The following is a 21,211-nucleotide window of genomic DNA, read 5'->3' as shown; positions in this document are numbered from 1 at the left end:
AGCTGGCGGGCGCGCAGGATGCGCAGCGAATGCAGCATCGGGCCCCCCGTTAAGGCTCCCGTTCAGCGGAGGCTGGACCGGCTGCTGCCCCCCCTGGTTGCCTGCGGGGACGCGGGGCTGGGGCTGGGAGGTTGGACCGGGTCACAGCCTTTCCTCGCTCCTCTTCCTCCCCCCACACTGCCCCCCCCCCGTCCCCCCGCTCCCCCCCCCGCGCATCCCTCCGCGGCGTTCAAAGCCAGAAGTGGCCGCCTTGCGCTTTAGCACCCCGGCCACCGAAAATAACGAGTTAACCGAGGGACGTAGGAGGGACGTAGAGAAGAGTTGGGGTGCAGAAGTGCTGTACAAAAGATTTCTGTGTACATGGCTGAGAGCGTGTAGTCTTAAAGTGAAATGCAAAACTTAGCGTTTCCAGCATAGCAACTGGATTGTGATTCAAGGTATTTTCTGTGTAATGCAGAAATCCAGCAGTTCAAGGAGATTTTTCTGTCTCGAATCCTTAGTTTCCCTGGATTCTTTTAATCCAGTACATAAATTACACATTTTCAGTTATTTTTTCCTGGGAATAGCTGCTTGGTTTGTCTCTTCAATTCATACTTTTGTGCCCTGATAGAGAATTCAGCTTAATCCCTGAAATTGAGATGCTAGTAAGATCCTATTGAGATTTAGCACTCATTTCTTTAGCTCTGCATCATTACTTTCAGAGTGTTTTCAGAAACGGTTTTAACAATCAGTATGGGAATGTGCACAAAGCTGTTTCACTGTAGCTGTGTATACTTTGAAATATCAGGATTTGAAGAGATTTACACTGCTCAGCTGTAGAAGTGCACTCACAAATACTGACTTTCACTTTCAATGAAATAACTGTCCTGACTCATAGCTAATTTACACAAAACCCCCTATAATTCAGTATTGTACAGGTGCGTGTGCGTTTTCCCCCACTATTCGATAGTCATGTTCAATAGCATGCAATTTATACCTATTTTTCATTTTAATTAAAATCCGTGCTTAGCACGTATTTGACTACATGAAACAACTGCTCTTTTAAGCTTTTTTATTTCTCAGCTGCACTGTTCTCATATTTTACAATTACATAAAGGTGGGTGTGGCTAAAATGAAAGCAGTAAGCAATCTGATATGAATATATAGTGTCTTCTAAGTGAGTTTTCCGTTCTTATATTTGATGTACTCCTTATTTTGAGATATTTAGGGGGAAAAAATCATGTAGCTTAAATAGACCCTTGTAGAGCTGCTTGCATTTTTTACCTCAGTTAAAATGTCAAACATTAACTGGGATTACTTGGCCCTGGAAAAGTTACATTTGGAGGAAATATCAATTGAACTTAAATATGTAAATGTATATATTTATATTATATCAATAAGTGAAAGCTGAAGTTCTACACTTAATTAAACCTTGCTTAGGTATCAAATGTGGCATAGTGTGTGTATTTTTTTTTTCCTTTGTTTCTTTTCAGTCTAACCCTTTATCTTGATTCTTAGGAAAAACATCCAAATAAGCTTCAGTTGGTTGGGGCTTGTTTTTTATCTTTTTCTCCTCTAAAGTTATACTGAAAATTTCCAAGAGGTACCCTCTCATTTTATAGATATATATCTACTGAAGCTTGAAGTAACTCTTGAGGATTTCTAATTTTCAGAAATAACAGTAATTTGAAAGTGTGACTGTGTATCTGTGTGACTTTTTCGTGTGTTAGGCTAGTACTTCATAGGAAGCTTATTGTAGTAACATTTTAAAGGCAGACTACATATACGATACCAAGGTATCATGGGGTTCTTTTTCTGTTTAGTTTGTTGTTTGGGTTTTTTTATCCTTAACGTCTGGAATTCTGAACCTATTACTTTTCCATCCAAAATGTAATGTCATGGAAGGAAAAATAAATTGGAGTCTTTAATTCCTTAATTATGTTTATGACTAATAAGTCAAATTCTGCAGTGAAGTACAACTGGAACTGCATACAAACTAACTGGCTCTGTATACCCTGCCTGTGAACACTGTGTGAAGGTGCACATCTTACCCATCTTGAGTGTCAAAAACCATCCTAACAGGTGTATCACCACTTTTCTGATACAGTTTTACACATGTAAAAGCACACGAGCTTTCTTTACAGGAAAAGTAGCCACGTATCAGTTAGTATTTCTTTTATGGGACCTTACTGGGTTTTGGTATTTGCACTGGGGAGCAATTAACTGCTGAATATGTAAGGGAGAATCAAGAAGCTTATCACTGTATTCTACGAATATGCTGCAGGTATTCTGCCTCGTAGATGTAGTCATCCACCCACACCCAAAGGCCCATAGCAAGTTATTTGAGTAATTCACATTCATTACAAGCTGTCAAGGGTAGAGCGCATCTTGGACTAGTTTTGACTGTCTGTGAAAGAACTAGGGAATGAAATTGTAAGCTTTTTGTGTAGAAACAAAGATATTTTTATCAGAAAGTTTTTAAAACTAAAAATAACTTCATGTACACCCATAAGTGCTCTCCACTTATTTTTTTTTTCACTTATTTATTATTATAAGTTCTAAACACTTAATATCTAACACTGGAACCCGATCTCAAAAAATTGTTTTCTATTATCAGTAATACTTGGAAAATTCTGTTTGAACAGGCTGCCCAAATTATTTTTGTACTTAGTCCCCTGTGACTCTTCCCACAGCCATCTATTTGTTTAATAGAACTAGTAATGTATTTTAAAGATAGAAAAAAAAGGTGATATGCCCCTCAGATAGAAAGGGGACATCAGACAGAGTAGAGAGGTGTAGCCACAGATTTCCAGTAACATCTTTTAGTCAGTGAAAATGTTGCTTTGCAATTTTTTTTTTTTTTTTTGTGCATTATTGGCAGGAGGTGTGTCGAATTTTTAGGTTACTGATATATTAATACATAAGTTGGATTTCAAAAGGAATCTCTTTATTGAAAAATGTCTTCATTGTGGATACTGGGCAATTTCAGAAATTTTCAGAGCAAGCTAGGTATGAAAATTTCTGCCATAAGTGTGTAAGGCAATGTCTGTACTGATTATTTTTTTAACCCTTTCCTGAAAGTTTTTAAAACACTCATTCTAATAACAGAACTTTGGGATACATTTGATATTACCACAATTGAGGAATAGTTCTGATCTTAGCTTTGAATGCTGTGTGAGAACTTCAGAAGATTTGTCTGAGTGTTAGAGGAGGGTAGCACAACTTGAGCTCTAGTCCAGCTAGCACTTAATGTTGATCAATTTTTTACTCTAATATTTGCATATAATAATATTTTTAGTGTATTATTAAAAACAAAAAAATGGTCTCTTTACAGAGAATACTAAATTTTTGAACTTTTATCTAATTCTAAACACTTTTCCATAGCTCAATAATGAACAGTTGCTAGTGTATAAGGATGACTTCACACACACATATTTATTACCGTATGCACACAACAGTAGAAAATGTAAATTATGTACATTTAGCTTTTATTTTGTTAAAGGTTTCCCCAGATGTCTTCTAAACCTGAAGGCAATATTGTTATATTGCTCAAAACTGAAAGATAGGAGTGACTTTCAGTGATCGTTATTAATGTCTAAAGGAAACCACTGTTAGAAATAGGACCCCCCTGCTCCGTGACTATTTAGTTTGTTTTCAGACACTGCAGTGAGTGTATTTGGAATAAATAGATTATTAATAAACTTTTCAACATTGAATCTGGTTACAACTAATTTTATTTAGCATGAACTGAAATTCACTTGAAGATTTGGTCTGACAGAAAGATAATTACACATCGAATAGGGCTTAGGCATGTATTTTCATTTAAAATAGCTTTATGTAAGTCCAGTTTCAATATAATCTTCAAGTATGTTAATATAAGCACAGAGGGGGACCAAACTTTTTGTGGGTTTGGTTTAAGAACAAAAACTTTTTTTTAAAAGGTGAAATAGATGATGTGTGGAATACACAAACATACAAACTCCTTTTTCTTGTTAAAGCAGGGTGCTTATTATAATTCCATAGCTGTGAGGGGGTTGTAGTATTTTCTCAAATACTCTTAAAGAATAAAGAACAAATTTATGGAAGTATTTGTAAGCAGGTGACCTGATCTAGGCATCAGCTACTCATTTATTAGGCATAGGATGTGTCTTCTTATAGTGTCTACAGTGAAAAAGTTCAAATAAAGTCAAAGTAGATTTAAGATTTTGGCTGTGTGAATGCAATATTTCCTCCAGTAGCTATTTGACTATAGTTACTGCATCTGTCAAGTTATACTTTGTTCTTACCTGATCAGGGCTGCCTTCTATTCCCCCCCCCCCCCCCCTTTTTAAGTTTTAAAATTTTATTTTATCTCTCAGAATGTATTATATGACTTTAGTTTTCCATTATATGTTTTAAAGTAGCTAATATTTGTAGGCTAGATTTTAATAAAGGCAATAAGTACTGCCTTGAAGAGCAAAATAATTAAAACTCCTTAAAGTGAAACACTAGAATTTAAATACTTAACAGTCAATAGCATATTTTAGGAAATATGGAAATATGGCAGTAGTAATCACACATCCATTAAGTAGTTTACTTACTAAAAAACTTACCTGTTTGCTTGTTTGAGGGTGGGTGGAGAAGGGAGGGATTGATAGTGGGTAGGAAAGGAGAACAACAGCCCTTGCTCCTTTTTTTTTTTTTTTTTTTTTCTTCTCCTTCCTCTTCCTTTCATCTTAAAATGCTGCGGGAAGAATGAAAGCAGAAACATGCTAATCTGATTTGTTTCAGGAGGCTTCTGATAATAAAGAGGCATATCACAGGTGTTCCTAATCAAGTCAGTTTGGCTTGAAAAAAAAAGTATTTTTAAAATTAGGATTTCCTGTAACATAGACAATGCGAGGGTCAAGCTGATGACCTACATCTATGTTTGGGGATCAACCATGAAACTGTGGGTGTTGGAAATATGTTATAATACATGACATTTTTATTGCAGGTTTTGACCTTTCAATAGAGAGCTGATTTTGGAGAACGGCTTACTCCTGTGATTGAAAAACTCTCTGGAAGGTTGATGGAGCATGAGCATGGTATATATTATATTAACATTTCTCTTATTACATATGTTCTTTATTTTTAAAAATGTACACCGTAGTATAACTTATTCAGATTATTCAAAATAAGCCAGTTCTGATGGGATTGTTCAAGAATTTTTTATTTGTTAAAATAATTTTTCTTTACACTCCCCCTGTAAAATTATAAAACACTGAAGTAAAAGTATTCACACAAGCTGTGCTCAGAAGAAAATGAAGTGGCCAAAAATATGTATAAAAAGCTGAGTTTGCAACAGCCTTGATTCATTTGAGTGATATAAATTCTCCATATAGTATTGTTCTCATATTCCTGTCTTGGGAATTAGTCTAACTGAAATGTTGCTAATCCAAAAAGAAAGTATGGATGATATAGAAAAAATTATTTTTCAATAACTTTATTTTTTTGCTGGCAGGGTGTGTTAAAGAATAGAATAGAGAGTTAGCTGAGTGCATTTCCATGTAGTGTGTAAAATTTGGTTTTAAAGGCATTAATAAGCTAGCTACCTGACAAGCAAAGAAGCAGAAAACAGAAAAAAAACAGGTCTTCAGAGCCTTCCACCTGTACCAAAATAGTCAGAAATTTTATTTATTTACTGTATTTGTTGGTAAATAGATATTTTGTAGTAAAACACTGAACATTTAAGAGGAATTAAGGTGGATTATGCTACACTCATATTGCAAGTCCTGCTTTGCACTAAAAGTACTCATTTGGCTGAAACTGAGAAATCCATTCAGAGTAATCATAACCTATCTACTCATATACGAATAGTCTTAACTAACCATTTACACAGACAATTGAAATTAAAATAGTAACTGGTCTTGGATTGAGTAAATTTATTGAAATACTAAATGGAGTAGTAAAATCTGTAAGACTTTATCTTCAGCAGTATATATTACAGTACAACAAATTTTATGAACATGTTGTGACTTTAGCAATTCCAACTTTCAGCTGGAATTCAGTTTTTATCCTTAATCAAATCTGTCTGTCTTCAAGAGCACATTTTTTTGTAGGAAGTAATTGTACCATAAAATCAGAGAAGTTTTGAAAACCCAAAATTTCAGTTTATCCCAGTAACTCCTAATTTCTACCAAGCAAATCCAGTGAGGTGTAAATTTCATATTTCCTCATTGTTGTAACTAATGGCTAGTAGAACTGAAGAATTACTGGAATTTACCAGTAATACACCTCCTGTTATAGAAGTATTTGAGGCAGATGGGTTCTGAATATATTTTTCATGCAGTACAATGATTTTAGGGTAGTTAAGGCCTCCTAGAGAAAATTATCAGTTGAGTAAGAAAACTTTGAATACAGAAAGTATAGGAAGTAAACCTTAACTTTATATAAGCTTTGAAGTTTGTGATTAGTGAGTAGGTAATTCTTTCAGTTTTAATCCTTTCTTTATGTGATTAAACACACAGTGAAAGTACTTCTACTAATGCTTAATCGTGTTTGGGTAGCATGCCTAATATGCTCCCAAATAAATAAATATTTCGGTCTGTCCAGAGACTGGTTTGGATGTTCTGCATTTCCGTTTTTTCTTTTTTCTTTTTTTTTTTTTTTTTTTTTTAACTTCTTTTTTCTTTTTTTTTTTTTCTTTTTGCTACTAGCTTTCTTAGGAAAATAAGGATTTCAAGATTTCACTGAATAGTTTGAGTTTGTTCTTTTTTTTTTTCCTGTACAAAAGCAGTTACATTCTTGTTAATGAAAATCAGGATTATATTGCAAGGCAAAGGTATCTAAGGCTCCCTTGTGAGATATTTAAAAGGTGAAAGTTTGATGGAGTGTTCCTTGGTCTGACACAGGTTCAGAGTATTTCTCATAGATTCTTATTCAGCAAAAAAGGTGGTTTCTGGTTCATAACTGTAAATCAAAGGGATTTAGGGCCTAATCCTGCAAACTTTAATATACACAAGTAGTTCTAATGACTCACTACCATGAATAGGGATTTGCAGAATCATATTCTCATTAGATGCACACTTTATTTCCTTTTACAAATTTAGTATATATTTAAGTATTTAGAACTTTAGGACAGGTCTAAATGTTTTTTTAGAAAGTGCAAAGAGTTTTGCAGTAATGTAGTAATTGAGTCTTACCCACTTACAAGCTCTAATATCTTTTAAGAGTGCTGCAGTTGTCAGTTATGATTAGAGTCCACTTATGGTGTTGATTTGCTCTAGAACACTTTTGTGCTGAATTTTGGCCCATATTAATTTTTAATTTTTTTTTTCTAGAGCTGTTTTGTACTTGGTAGTCAACATGACTGTTTCTTGATCCAAAGAGTAGGTGAAACTTTCAAGAAAGCTGGTGGGGTGTGTTTGTTTTATTTTCCTACTCTTAGCCTCTCCTATTGTAGATCTTATTTAGCAAAACAACCATTGATTTTGTTGGAAGTTCAGCCTGAATTAAGGGTCTGCAGTGCTAGCCCCTTAAAAATTGCTGGTGTGGCTATTGCAAACTGTGCTTGACTTCATAAACTATTTTGCAATATCTATTTGTAATGAGGTTGAAAAGGCAAAAATGTGCAGACTTCTTTACTGAAGTGCTTCAGATGTGGAACTTTGCATGGCCACGTTTATTGTTCCTACTGTAGGTATAACACTTGAGGCTCTACAAGTCTTGTTGACTAAATCATAATTTGAAAGCTGACAATTATTACATGCTTATTGCTCATCCAAAAGGAACTGTTGCAGGTTACTTTTACAATTCATTTATGATTTCTTTAAGGACTTCTCTTGCTTTATAAAGGCAGCTGAAATAATTTTCCTGAAAGAGATATGTAGCTATAAATGCTACCCCATGCCTAGTTACTACAACATGTGTAAAATCAACCATTGTTTGAAACCCTTGTTTGATATCTTATGTATGACTGTTTTAAATTTTAAATCTGAAGCAACTGAATTTTCTGGATTTTGTTAGTTTAAGCTAAATCCAGGCCTACATTATTTTAAAATGGAGTTTTGTATACTATTAGAGTTGAATAGACATTAATTTTTATTATTACTTCAGACATTCAATGAAACATGTATGTAGGAAGGATTTAAGACTGGCATACTTAGACATCATTTTTCCTTGTCTGTTGTTAAAATAGTCTTGCTAGGCAATGGGAAAAGCAAATGACATGTAAATTCTTTAGGAAAAATAGTTAAAATATGCTAACTGAGATATTTAAATACTTATTCTTCTCACTCAAATGCAAATATATATAAGTAAGGTATTGCCCCTTTTTTTACTGTTATTTTTAATTTCAACAGAAGTCTGAGGAGTTTATGTGGACCCATACATTGAGGCTTTCAGTGGGGGAATGAGAAACGTAATCAAAGTTGTTAAATGTTCATATAGTGTATTGATGACTTGTTAATACACCTTGGTTTAGACTGCTGTTTGCATACTAAAAACATGTATGAAGATGCAATTGCTAATTGAGTAGTGTGTTTGAATAAACCACTGTTTCTAGTTTTGTTAATTTTTTATTTATTTCAAATATTCACGGTAATTTTTTTTTTCTGAGTTTGTTGGGGGCAGGACTTTTTCTTCTTTCAGAAAACAAGGGGTTTTTTGTTATTCTAAATTTTTACAGCAGTATTATAAGAGAATTAGTTCTTTTTATTGAAATATATTATCAAGATAATTTAGTCAAAGCAAGATATTAGGAATAACTGTTTTTAATCTGCGAGGTCCTTAAAAATCTTAGTAATGTGGAAATACCTCTGAAATATTTACACCTTTTCTTTAACCCACTAAATTTTAAGAGCTTGCTTTTTACTTCCTGTGAGTGTCCTGTGGGGTTTTTTGTTTTGTGGATGGTTTGGTTTGTTGGTTTTTTGTTGGGTTTTTTTTGGGTTTTTTTTTTAAGTCTTCGGTCAAAGATTTTCGGGATCTCATGCTTCCACTTCCTAGCTGACATGAAGACCGATTAAATTTTTTTTTTTAAATTTTTTTTAAACTTCCCTTTCTCCCCACAGAAGGAAATGGATTTTAGTATTCATATGAAAGTTAACTTAAACATTTAGAAAGTACTGTAATTATGAACATGTTTATGATCTTCCCAACTTTAACTGATGATTTCCTACTTCAAAATACATATAATATCATATAAGTCACTTCTAGATTTAACAGGACTTCCAGTGGATCTGATAAATGAAAACATTTGCCTTCTAATTTCTGTATTCTTTTGGAGTAAAATTTTCTCTTGGTAGAATGAATAGATACTGTGGTCTTATGAATGTTATCACTTTAGTAATTCTGAAAACACTTCGCTTTCTCTTATTGCAAGTTAGTCCATATTTTAGTCAAGCTCAAAAATTAGACAAGGAAGATGCTCCATCTGTGAAACATTGCAATGGCTCTTATAAGAAAGTCTTTCTCTAAGTGAAAATATACTGAAAAGTTTATTGCAGAACAGAGTTCTCTTTTGATACTGTGACACTTATTTGTCAGCATTTTGCACAGGCAAAAAGAACTCCTGATTAAAAAGAATGCTTATGCACTAGTTACCCTGTCCCTATGCTCCCTAAAAGCAAAAGATTTTTTCCAGGTTCTCAGGAGAAGGGAAAATGATGCTTTTAATGCCAAGCACAGGAGTTACAAAAGCAGCACTCAAATCTGTACTTTTCTTCATCTGTGTTAACACCTAATTTTAAAAATATTTTTTCATCTCTCAGGCAGAGTGAGGGATAGTAGTTCTTTATGACCAGAGTATTTTTTAAACAAAGGGTCATACGCTCATCTTTAATTCTATGTATGTGGAAATCCACAGCCTGTTTGACATGTGAGTGTTACTAACATATTTTCCATACTTCTTTAAGTCCCAAATTCATGACCTCTCTAAACAATTCGAGAGCAGATAAAATAAGGTTTGAAACAAAATCAGAGGAAAATGCTTGCCTTCTCTTCCTAGTATTACCAGGTTTAAAATCTGGATCTTAATGGTACCTGTTTTGCATCTAGGTTTAGAGTGTAATGAGGAGACTCTTGAATAAGCAGTGAAAGAATAATTCCTTCCAGGGTACTGATACTGCTAAACTGTGTTCTGTTGACACCAGCAGCTCTTCTGTTTTTGTTGAGGTTTTGATCCCACCATAATGACAGTGAATTTGGCTGTGAATATTGAGTATTTGCTTCAGAAATTGATATTTTTGTGAAACTGCCTAAGAAATTCACAGAAATGTAAAATACAAGAATGTTGCTAAGTTTTCTCTTAAATTTGTTGTCCTGGATTTTTTTTTTTTTTTTTTTGCCATTTAGGTACATAGATTTCTTGCATTTTTGGTGTGTAATACTTAATTTGTCAACCTCACAGTCTTCTGACCTGAAAGCAAATTTGAAACACTGTTCAAAAAAAATTTTTTTAACTTAATATAATTTATGTTGCTGACCCACTTTCCATTATTAAAAACCTGAACAGAATTTGCCATTGTGGTAGGAATTAATGAAAGCTAACACTAGAGGGCAATTCAAAGCAGCAGCTTACTCAAGAACAGTTATGGGTGCCTGTGGCCCTGATATGAAAAAGAGGGGGCCAATGGAAATTTTCCCAGGGTCTTCCCCAGGCAAAAGCTGCTCTTTGTGATTACCCTCCTAAATGGCTTATTTAACTCACTTTTCATATCTTGGAGTGCTTCACTGAATGAGAAAGAAGTTAAGCCAGTTCTTATGCTTTGCTGAATCACAAGTTAAGAAACATCTTCTGCAGTGTCTTAACCTTGCTTGCTTTTGTCATTGTCAAAAAGGCATAACTTTCTCAGTGGTGGGTTTTGTTTGGTTTTTATTTGCTGTCATGTCCTACATCAAACTCTTGGAAAGATACTGGGGTTTGGGGGGCAGTAAGGTAACATTACAGAAAAGCTTAAATGTCTTTTGTTAAGTACCAAGGAAAATGGAATATATGGTGAGTAAAATATTTTCTTACAAGATACTGCAAAGTTAGTCAAATTAAGAAGACAGTATGAATAATTAATTTAATATTAAAAAAGACCCCTACTCACACAAAAAACAAACCACAGCACAACCAGGATATGGTATCAGATAGGTACTTTGTGGCTAGAATTTTATCAAGTAAAACATATTATATAGAATGCAAAAAAAAATCCAGCTGAAGATGAGCAATAAAGTGCTGTATTTAATATTTAACCAAGTAGAAGAGATCATCCGTGTATATTGTACACAATTTAAACAATTTATATAACAGTGCATTACATAATAAATTACAGTTTTCACTGTTACAATGTTCATTATAGATTTACAGAACATCTTAAATCCATGTAAATAATAACCTGTAATGCAAATGATGGTGTCGTGGTTCTTGAAAAGCACTCTAGTATTCTTATTTTAGCAATGCAAATTTTCTCATTATATTGAAATGTATGCACCCAGCCGTGTAAATGCTTGTGGCACAGTACATATTTGAAAACAAAGGGCATTTTATATAAGTGTGTGTGTTTATACCTGTCTTTCTGTCTTACTTTATGTGCATATAATATCTTATATATTTTGTGTCCTTGTATATAAAAAAGCTTATCTATGATTAAAATGGCATGTTTGTTTCTACACTCTGGATCAGTTTGTCAAGTTGTGTTTTCTTTGCATTCTTTTGCACAACTTACTATAAACGTCTAAAATTTGCTTTAGCTGCTTTCAAGTTGTTTTTTTTTACAAAGAATATTTACTTGCAATCACTCTGGCAATGCCACAGATGAATATAAGTACTGCAGGGCATTGTTACAGTAAACACTTACACCTGTTTTCTGCAGGTCTGATTAGCAACTCTAATGCAACTTGAAAATATGTAATCTGCTGGCAGTGTTGTGCCCAACCTTAACTGGTGCTGGTGCCTTTGAAAGAGAGATACTGTGTCATAACACAGTATGTATAGTCCAGCAATGACTGACCTTGATCAATCTGTCCAAGAAGAAAATAGTTTTCTTGGTTCTTAATTTGCAAAATGCACAACAGGGGAAAAAAAGAAGCATGTGAAATTTAACCTACAGAAGTTGTTAGGTTCTCTGGGGTTTAGGGGAGATTTTTGCTTTCATTGGGGGAATTAGTTGGCAGTCATGCACAGTGATACAGAGGTCTTAATCACACACATGAACTCTTGGTTTTGAGAATGTATTTCTACAAAATCTGTCTGATTCTAGGTGATTAAACCAAGCATGCATGTAAGCTTTTAAGGAACTGAACCCTTAGTCTTTGCAGGTAAGACACTACCATTTTAAGAATAAGCATTTTCATGCCAATATGACTCTTCTCTTTTTTCTTTTTTCTTTTTTTTTTTTTTTCCTTTTACCAGCTTGATTTTTGGCCCTAAATCAAAGAGATAAGTTCTGTCATTAACATTAAAGCTGTCTTCAGAATTTTGTTGATTTGAACAAAGTAAGAACAAATGTGTAAGTACCAGTAATGTGCAGACCAGTATTGCAATATTGGTCTGTTCTGTCTTTAAGCAGGTGGTTTCATGTGGCAGGCTGGAAGAGACTCTTTTTCTTCCCAGCTTTTGACAAAAAGATGACGCATATGACTCAGAATTAGAAGGGGAAATCTGCCAGTTTGCATCAGTTCTTTAACTTGTGGGCTGCTATTCACCACAAGAAAAATCAGTATACTTGCACCAGTGCTTCTTGAGAGATGAGGAGTAATCATTTCCTTCAAAAAGTGTAGGAGGATTGGAGTAGGCCTTTCATATGTTACACTAGGCTTTTCCTATATTAAAATATTTTTCAATTATATTAAATTTTTAGAAAGAAAAAAACCCAGATAATTTTATTAAATGCTACATTTAATAATTAATATAGGAAGCAGATATTATAGCTTAATGTAGATCGAAAGCAAAGTGATTTGTTTCATGAAACTTCTGTTTTGTTGGCACTGAAACTCAGCTGTTGTAGATCTCCAGAATCAAAAGGTAAGGGGTTTTTTTGTCTATTTTTTTAACCTAATTCCATATATCTAAATCTCCAGTTCCAGCTTTTAACTAAGTTAGTAGGACTGAAAAAAAAATTAAAGTAGCAACTTTGAAGACAGAAGCCATCTGTTTTGAAGGTGAAAATAATTGCTTGAAGTATGGAAGATCTGAGTTTTCAAAATGTCTTGCCTTAGACCTGCTATGAAAGATAATGCAGATAATTCTGGTTCTTTCATATAAGTTAGGATTACAATGGAAAGATACTTCTTGCAATACTGATATTGCTCAAAGAGCAAGTCAAGTAACTTTTTACTTCAAAAAAAAAATTGAGATGTTAATTTTCAGAGATCTAGCACCTTTTAGATTTGTGTGTATTTATTAGTTTGAGAGTACAATTTTGATTTTTTTCCCCTTTTTTAACTACTTGTGTACTTTAAGTATTGGATTATAAATCTTTTTTCTTAATATATTAACTTCTTGTTAATTCAGCTTGGTTTTACTTTAAACTTGTTAGTGAAATATTGAAAATCTAGCTTAATATAAAGCCATAAGAAGCACCCAGTATCCTTATCTTTTGGGTTTTTGGGGTTTGTTTTTTTTTGTTGTTGTTTTTTTTTTCTGGTGGATAAAGTTCCTCTCATTTGGCAAAACCATTGTTACTGTTTTGGAAAAGCATGTTCTAAGTGAAGTTTGTTTTCTACCTGGGAAAATGAAATTCACTGCTTATCAATCTGTGTCAGCCTTAGAAAGCACCATTTTATTTTGTATTAGCGCAGTTCTGTGAGTAGTGGGTTTCACTGATGGAAAGTGGGGAACCAAACAAGAAATGTTTTTGACAGGAAGTACACAGATCTCTGTGTTAGATGGTATCTATTAAGATTAGTAGTATTCTATTAATATTTCACGGAGAGGTGGGGGAAAGATTGCTGCTCCAGCTACCACTGAATAAACAATAAGATAATGTGACTAGGAATCTGCACCCAAAGGTGTTATGGACACTTGAAACTTCTGCTGAATTGAGTAAATAAATAATGAAGTTGTAGAAATACAGCTAACGACTGGAAAAGTAGCAGTTACTAGGAGGTGTTCCTCTGCTATTAAATAGTGGATTCCCTTAACAGTTGGGTTGATTTCTTCAAACAGGTCAATCTCACCTTTCATAAGTCATGCTGTTGTCTGGCATTTTATAGAAGTCATGTAGTGATGATGTTAAGAAAAAGACAAATTTACTGCCTGAGCCAGAAGGCAGGCCTACATAAAGCAACTTCTTTCAGGACACGAAAAGGTCTTTGTTCTGTGGCCTTGGTCTTTTTGTGCTTTGACCCTTATTTTATAGCATTGTCACTCTGACCTTAAATCTTTGAAAGCAGACATGCAGCAAATTTAGCCCTTTACAAGTGGGGTTTCTTTCTGAGCTATGGGCCTGATTTTTATCTTTAGGCATTATAGTCCCATACAATACTGAGATGTAACAAAATCTCAATTTAAGATTTGTGGTGTGGTATTGTGTAAATAGTTATTTATATATAAGGGAATTTTAAAAAATATATTGCTCTGTTACTGGTCTATGATTTGTAATTATTTACCAATTTGAGATAAGACAGCAACTAGGAAGGCAGTCTGGCTAATACTGACCAATAGATTTTTTACTTTCCCAGAAGTACTTTGGAAATTGATCCTGTGCACAGACCACCAGGGTGTCTGGAAAAGTGGCTTGAATATTCTGTTGAGGACAAGAAATGCTTTCCTGTTGAGGACAAGAAATACTTTCCTGTACATTCTAGAGTTAGATTTAAACAGCAATACTTGCATGGCCTTCTTTCATAAAAGACTGTGCCAACTTAGGGTAGCACAAAATTTTACACGAGGTCTGTGACTGTTACATGAGCAAGTCTTCTGAGAATTTAATAAAACTAATTTTTTTTTTTGAGAAAACCAGAAATTAATGAATGTAATTGAAAACCAATAGTTGATAGATTTTTAAGGGTTTTTTGAGAATTTAATATGTTTAAGAGGAGAACCTGTTTCCCTATCTTAGTAACTTTACATTATATAGCTGATTTATATTGGACAGTTATTGTTGTTTGGAGAGGGATTGTCACATTTTCTTTTATCAGTAATGATTTGATATACTTCAGGTTTGTAAACTTTAGCTATAATAATAGGATAATCTTTTCTGAATCTAATAGTGTAAAAATCTAAGTCTACGTTTTTTGGAGAACTTGAAAATATTTATCTTTTTTTAATAATTTTTTTAATCTGGAAAGGTGTTAGAAAATTTTTTTTAATACTCATACAGAAACTGAAGATTATATTATTAGACAAATCTGGCTTTCTTTTTGATAGATCCACTATATTTAGTTTTAATATTTTTTGTGATAAAACTGGGGGAAAAGGAACATTTTAATTACTACTAAAATGAAATGTAAAACTTACTTTGTAGAACTTAAAAAATAGCTTCTTCGTTTTTCTTAATTTTGTATGTGTCCTTTCAAGCAGAAAGAATGCTGGTACAGATTGAAAGTGTTCACACAGTTTTTCTTCCTGTGTGCTCGCCAAAGGTGCAGAGAAGACAGATTTTTAAAAGTTGTGTGCAAGCTATACCAGTGCAGTCAAGAGGGATCTGGAAAGGCTTTTCTGAAATGCAACTTTTACATACTCTGCTAGAGCTTAGAGCTTGTTACACTTTACAAGTTCCCTGTAAAGTGTTTCATATAGCAATCTAGTTAATGCATCAACTTCTGACAAAACACTTTTTAGAAGCTGGGAAAAGAGGTGGGAGGGGTTAGTCTTATTCAGTTTTATTTTTAAGCTACAATTGATTCTAAAATACACTGATAATATACCAACATATACATTGATGAATTTTTTGTGTGCTATGTCAACTTCCCGTTGTTATGCTTTTTTTAGCTAGCAAGCTTATAAAAATTGACATGCTGTACTTGCTCAAGTCAGGACTGACTACCTTTAGTTTCTTGCCTTTCACGGAAATCCACTGCATTCTGTTTGCTATTCATTGCTCCAATAGAAGCATCAATATTGCAGAACCAAGTAACTGTCTTCACTTTGGTTTGTCTTTCTGAGTGCAGTTGGTGGGGGGGTGCACCTCATACAAATTAATATGAGTCAAGCTAATATAAGCAATAGTTGGAGTCTTAGATTAGGTAAAAAGGGTGTAAAACAGAGTTTGATGCTGAGAGTCCTGAACTGCACTTCTAAATTTCCAGGTATTTTTATACTTACGAATTTCTCAATGGTTTTACTTCCTGGTTTTTATTTTTAGCTGGCTTTGTTATTTCATGTTTATCTTATGCAGTAGTTCTCCAGCTAGTCTAAATCTGTTTGTTCATGATCCTTAGAGAGATGGCTGGACACATGATATAGATTCTCCAAATTTAGTAGCAGTAAATTTCAGTAATCAGCAGTCATCTGCTTCACTTTAGTTATTAATACTTTACATTGCAAAAAATGAATTTCTCTCAGTCTTTTGCCATGGTTATATGGGGAGTATTCTTGACATAATCAGGAAATAGTTAACATGCAATTTTTTTTTGTTTTGTCGAAGTTCATGCTATCAAAACTCTAAATTGGTGCTAGATATCTCTGTTCAAATATTCAATATTTGTTCAGAGAATTATTTAAAGCATTATTTGTGATTTTTTTTTTTTACACAACTTTATAATAGTCTTGGAAATATTCATCTGCTTGCTAGAAGGTATGGGAGGACCTATTAAACATGGAGAGTGTGTATAAGCTTGGTCCTGAATTACTGCACCTCTTTGAGGAGAAGTGAGGCAAATTTATTGCTGCGTTAGAGTCATTTAATTTAAAAAAAAAACAAAAAAAACCAAAAAAACCCAAAACAAAACAACAACCCACACATGCAACCCTAGCACGAAATTGCTAGGTTAGAGACAGGGTGTCTTTTTTTTTCTTCTTTTTTTTTTTTTTCTTTTTTTTTTTTTTTCTTTTATTTAATTTTATTTTTTTCTTTTTAAATCTGCAGTCTTAAAAGTGAATTCAAAATCCCACTGTTACTTTGGGAGAAGAGCAATCAAAGCATATAGTTTATTCTCTTAATTCTTCTTCCTCTGACCAGAAAGTAACCTCAAATTGACTGAATTAACTGTCATAGGTTATGCCTGAACCAAATAATAATGGAATAGTAGCTGAAAGTACACTGATACCTTTAAAGTTAATGTTCTGAAATATTTCAGTGGAATCTTTTCTTCTTTTAAAAAATACATGCATATCACTTTCAAGGCTGCTGACACCACAAATTAGATGGAAAGATGGTTCCTTAACAAAGAAACAAGAAGGCAGGAATAAAAAAATACGCTTCTAAATCTAAGATTTAAGAATGAACAAGAGTTATAAAATCTAGTATGTTTGCAGTGTGAATACTGCAGTGTTGAGTAAGCATGTGACAAAAATAAAATGAAACTATTGTTTTAACTTAGGAGGGAGGGGTGTAAACATTGTATGAGAAAGATACAGCTACATACACTTCTAGATCTTAGAGAATGGAAGTGTTCAGATTTCTTGGTAGTGAACAGTAAGATTAATTCTGTCTTTTTCCCAGATTAATTCAATAAAACCCCAAAAGTGTTTCCAGCAAGTGTTGAACTGTGTCAGTGTGTTTATTCAAATTTAGTGGTATGTTAGTGGCACTGAGCTGTGAGAGGAGAGCTTGGCAAATTCACCAGCGGTTGTCCAAAAAGCTACACTGCAAAATGTCCTGACATAGGAGTAACTTAGACAGAGCAGGACACACTTGTCAAAGATGCCCCACTTCACGCTGTGCTACCTCGGTGCAAAGCCTGTCTCATTTCCAGTTAAACTAAGCTAGCCTGGGAAAACTGAGATATGGACATGTAATTGCTGGTGTCAGGGCTATGGAGGAGAGTAGTATGTACAAATGTAATGCTTTAGACTGTGGAACACTTAAGTCTTTCAGGTTCACGTTCAGTTTTCTAATTTTAATGTGATTTAAGGTTGGGGAAGGGTCACAATGAACAATGAAGCAATAGCTTTGCTTTCATATTGGATCTGTGTTTTGCATTAATGACTAAGTAACAAAAGCAATGGAATATGGTTGTGTGCAATGGTGTATAACATTATTGATGAGGAAGAGGTTTTGGCCAAGAAGTATCAAGAGAGTGCTTTTATTGTGTGAGCAAAAGGCACGAGGTAAATGTTTAATTTTACATTGTGTTCTTGGGTATTAGAGACAACATACAGTACTTAATACAAAGGCCTTGGTATGTTTTACTCCAAGTCACTGACCTGTCAGTCAGATTGCAAGCCTAGTGGTACCTTCTGGATATAATATGTTACACAGAGGTTTAAGGCGCTTATTAGGAGTTATAGTAGCATTTAAGGAGCTTATTAGTATGTATAGTAGCCAGAAATTGACTTGTACCTGGTTTTCATGGGGTCAGAAAAGATTGAGTTTGGCTTGGTGTTGCCATAAACCCTTAACCATAAACAGTAAAAACCAAAAATGTTATTTTATATTGGCCTTGGTCTTTGATAAATCAGCTAAGAAATACTGAAATCAAGGAAGGGCTCCTTCATTGCTTGGGAACACTCCAATTGCTAAAACAAGCACAAATACATATACACAAATACCTATACACACACACACACGCTCTCTTTTTCTTTCTCTTTTTTTTAACAGTTCCAGTAGTTTTTTTCAAAGAGCATTCTTGACTTGTGTATGTGAGCCTGCTTCTGTGGAATTTCAGTTTTGCATCTTCAGAATCCTTCTTCCTCAGCAGAGCCCTTGCTTTTAGGGACTTGGGAAATGTAATAGAGCTGCCTGCAGACATGATTCCCAGCTTTTATTGATGTTTCCTTTGTCTGTCTCTCATCCACAGGCTTAAGACACAAGGATGGAGGTAGGAGGAGCATTCTTGGTAACAACTGTATTGACTTTATTACCAAAACATAATGGTACACAGCTTTGTGCAGACACTCCTGGATTTCAGTAGATTCCTGGCTTAACTATCAGTACAGTTCTTATCTTGAATTTCCTCCTTTCATCCTTTTCCTGTTCCACAACCCCTTCGCTCACATACACTGCCTTCAATTTTATGTGATAATTTGCTTATTCTCCTTGCAGATGAAATCTATTTTAGTAGCAATGTAGAAAACACAATCCCATTGTGTTGAATTTTGGGGTGATTTGTTTCTTTTGGAGCGTTTCATAGTAAAGTTTAAAAAAAAAAACAACAGAACACCCTCCAAAATCATTAAAAAAAAAAAAAAAAAAAAAAAAGAAGAACTCAAACAAACAAACAGCCCAGAATCCTGTAATTCATGTAAGGTTTTGTGTTCATGTTTTGTATGGGCAGGTGGAATTACCTGCACGTTTTCTTACTAATGTAGAAAATAGCATAATAGTTCTTCTAAGTTTTCATTTCATGGTGTATATAGTTTAATTTTAGAGGGATTTAGTTATGCAACAGGAAAAAACCCTTCCATACTTAAGCTAGAACCTGAAAGGAACCAGGCAATTCAAAGAATAATATCAGTTAAACACATGAAGTTTCAAATGAAGAATTTGGCCTGAATGTAAAAATGAGAAATGCACTTCCAAAGATATTAAATGTTGCAGCTGTCTTATTTTAATAATTTTCTGACAATATTTTAAGGTAAGTTTACAAGTACAAATTAGTATTTTCTCTTGATAGAGAACAGTTTTCATACTCTTTTTCCAGAAAAGTTGAAGTAAATCTCTTACTGCCGGGTAGCCTTTTTGCTCACATCTGTCTTTATCTTTGCCTTCCACATTTTATATATGTATATATATATGTATATATGTATGGTGGAGATTTCATCTTTACTTTTTCCTCTCTTAGCTTCTTCAGAGGGGAGACCAACTGTCAGAGCATACCTTTACAGTTTAGGTTTATTTTGACATTGCACTCCTGCTTTAATTCACCATGGTAAGTTGGGTAAGTTGTGCCTATTTAATCTAGTTTGCCTATTTTAGCTGTCTGATTTTAAAAAAAAACCAACATAGGTAGTAAGAGGTGGGGTGGGGGGATAAGTGTAAATACAGCTGTGCATGTATAAAATATACTAGAAATGGCTCTTTAATGCAGTTCCTGAAGTTAGCATTCCTACCTGGATAAATGATATCAAAAGTGTTGCTGCAGTTACCTGGCAATCTCACTTTAATTGGCACACTTGTGGCAATGGACTCTTCTAGTAGATGTTGTCCTGCTGTATTACTGTAGGAACAAAAATAGGAAGGGAGAAAAGAAACACTTCCCAATCTTCCCCCCACATGGCCTGCCAAATCTCTTTGTGTGCTTCCAGATAGCCCTGTTAATTTCCAGTTGTCTATCATGACCTGACTAGAAGGCTTATTGCAATGGAGTGGAGTGCTTGGGTCCGTGCTGTGTAAGTAGCTTTGTTTTAATAGTTTAGTATAAAAACCTTAAAGAAACCGTAATTCGTGTTATCTAGGGAGCCAGTAAAAGGACTGCACACACTTAAATCTCTGGCATTCTTTAGTCTAAGAAAATGATACCTAGCCGGGATGTGAACTCCAGATCTCTTGCCTACTTCAAGGAAAATAGCATGGTCATTCTAGGCTGGGGGCAGATGAACTCCTGCTCATAATAACAGGTAAGTTACTATTCTTGCTAACAATCTGTTGTGGGTTTTTTTAAATATTTTTTTTTCCCTGAAATTAATTAAGACTCTTCTGAATCTGTCTGCCCAAAAATTGCAGTAGGGTAAGCTGCAGAGCTAATAAATGGCTTGAGGACTGATAAAGTAGTAGACAGAAGCTTATTTTGAAATTAGCCCTTATTCTCTTACATGTGAAAGTTGTTGGTTTTTTTTTTTCCACATCCGAGTTTCCAGATGACCAAAAGTTAGGTTAGAACTTTGTTTCCTTTTGAAGTAAACATCTGCATAATCTTTAGCTCCTCTAATCAGACAGACGATTGTCCAGTTTGTGGTTCATGTCCCATTAAGGTATTATGCACAGGTGACAATAAAGTCTAGAGCTTCACTGTAAATAAACAGTCGCCTTGGCAATAGACAGATGTTTTATAAACTTTCTGTGGTTCATTAATACAACTGATGTTACTACATGAAAGCTAAAGTTCAATAAGAAAATTCTGCATTCAGGTCTCAGTGTATGTTTCTGTTTCCTTGAAGCACGGTAGACACCTTGGCATAACGTAGCAGCACATAATGGTTTGTGGGTTTTGAAAAGGTGCAGGCCATATTGTGCTGCCTCAA

General features: G+C 34.3%; 1 long non-coding RNA gene across 1 annotated transcript in view; it reads left to right on the top strand.

The window, feature by feature from the left end:
- LOC138108446 (uncharacterized) overlaps positions 1-20,581 on the top strand; it is a 72,045-nt gene extending 51,464 nt beyond the window's left edge. Inside the window, exons 3-5 of the long non-coding RNA XR_011149967.1 lie at positions 4,955-5,045; positions 19,813-19,899; positions 20,426-20,581. This is a non-coding gene — a long non-coding RNA (uncharacterized lncRNA). The remainder of the gene's footprint in view (positions 1-4,954; positions 5,046-19,812; positions 19,900-20,425) is intronic.
- Positions 20,582-21,211: the final 630 nt, after the last annotated feature.

The sequence above is a fragment of the Aphelocoma coerulescens genome, chromosome 1 (genome assembly GCF_041296385.1).
Source record: "Aphelocoma coerulescens isolate FSJ_1873_10779 chromosome 1, UR_Acoe_1.0, whole genome shotgun sequence".
Taxonomy (NCBI): domain Eukaryota; kingdom Metazoa; phylum Chordata; class Aves; order Passeriformes; family Corvidae; genus Aphelocoma; species Aphelocoma coerulescens.
Note: the sequence above shows the minus strand (reverse complement) of the source record. Positions and strands in the feature narration are given on the sequence as shown.